The following is a 1,959-nucleotide window of genomic DNA, read 5'->3' as shown; positions in this document are numbered from 1 at the left end:
CCAACCGCAACGCCGCTTCACAACAACAGCAACGCCAACAGCCACGACCTTTACCGTCACATCTCGCTCTCGCAACCATCGCATCACCACCATTCCCGCGCCGCTTGTGGGCACCGATACTGGACTCGTACAGGGCGCGCACCGAGCAGCGGGTGCAAAAACACCAGCCTTTCCGAGAAATCGGATCAAGAATGATTCACGCCCACTTCTGTTCCGTCCTATCAGCGAGCGTGGGGAGATTTGGCCCCGCCTCCAGGTGCGTCGGAGTATAATTGCTATATGCAGATTCGCGGATCAAGAATGATTCACGCCCACTTTTCCTCCGTCCAATGGGGGAGCGTGGCTCCGCCCCCGAGCCGTTCCTGATCCAAAAATCTGCATATGATTTCTCCTGTCGGACTATAAAGCGCCGAGCGCGGGGCGAATTTGGAAGAGTTGAGAAGAGGAGAGAGTTGAGAAGAGTTGGGAAGAGTTGGAGAGTTGTGGCGGCGGCGAAATCAGTCGAGAGAGTGTCTGTCGGGGTCCGGAGAGGCTGGAGAAACCAAGAAGCTTTGTGGAGGTCTGCGCTCGTGTCAGAGTTGGGGAGCTGCGGAGAGGGGAGGCCGGGAACGCGGTCGAGGTCGCGGTGGAGTCGCTCGTCGCGGGACCCAAGCCAGCCAGATATCCTCTTCCCCCCCGAGCATCAACAACCCCCTCCTGTTACCCCCCGCGCTGAGATAGTGTGAGAAGGGGGCCCGTTCCCACCCCATTCCAGGCAGTGCCAGCGAGGCCCGCGGAGTCGGGGCTCCGCCGCCATTTTTGCGGCTCATCACCAGACGGGTCGGCTCGACGTGGTCTAGGCCCCAGGCCCGTCTGCCCCCTTGTATTTGAGGGTGGCCTCTTTTTATTTTGCTTTGGAGTATATGTGTTGTGGGCACCGTCTGTGAAGTAAAACTGTGTAAGTGTTGCCGTGTGCTCGCGTAGTCGGTAGTAGATCTGCATTGTGTCTCTTTTGTTGCATTTGCTTTTTGTGCAGAATTTTCGTGTTACTTTTACATTTGCTTTTGGTGCATAATTGTTGTGATTGTATATGTGTGCTTTCCGTTTGCCGCGGAATAAATGTGCTTCATGTTGAACTGTTTTTCCCGTTTCGCTTCGTCTTTTCTTTTGTTGAATCTCCATCATACTTCACGTAAAGGGTTGGTCAGGGGCTAAATACGCCCGATAATTAATCGGAACCGTCGAGGTTGACGATAACACCGCTCGGTTATCCCGATAGTACGGAACGGGTCGCTTAAAGTGGCCCGTGTCCGAAGTCGACCTGCGGCGAGGTGCGATCGCCCGGTCTACCCTCCGTGTGGGTACTTAGGTAGGTCGAATTTGGCGAACAACCCTATCCCACGCGGGGTCCGATTGGCACGATCGTGGTGAGTCCGAAAGGCCCACCCGTGACTAGTTCCCGGCGTTAGTCCGAGAGGGTCACAACGGGATTGTCCGTCCGGTGGGCGACGTGCCGCGATTCGAGTTACGTGGCCGCTCGCACGCCGGCGGGCGCGAATCCGCAACAATATATATGTGTGCATATGTATATGTATATATATATATATATATATATATATATATATATATATATATATATATATATATATATATATATATATATATATATATATATATATATATATGAATAGATGCACAAATACCTTTTAAATTTTTTTTTTTTAATTTCTCTTTTTTTTTCAGAAATGGTGTCATTTAACCGATCCTCAATACCCTCTCCCTCTCGCATAGGGTCAGTGATTAAACTACTTGCACACAGGATGCCACGTGTGCATGTGAAAATTGCAAGTGGTCTTTTCACCCACCTGAGGGGAGGGGTTTGTTTCATGCTCATGCCCATGACTTTACCTGGAATGCCCCTTGGCAAAATTTGACGGAAATTGGCCAAGCAGCTTCCGATTTTGAGTTTGACATGCATAC

This window comes from Eptatretus burgeri, chromosome 5 (assembly GCF_056783735.1).
Source record: "Eptatretus burgeri isolate ZD-2024b chromosome 5, Ebu_testis_v1, whole genome shotgun sequence".
Lineage (NCBI taxonomy): Eukaryota > Metazoa > Chordata > Myxini > Myxiniformes > Myxinidae > Eptatretus > Eptatretus burgeri.
Note: the sequence above shows the minus strand (reverse complement) of the source record.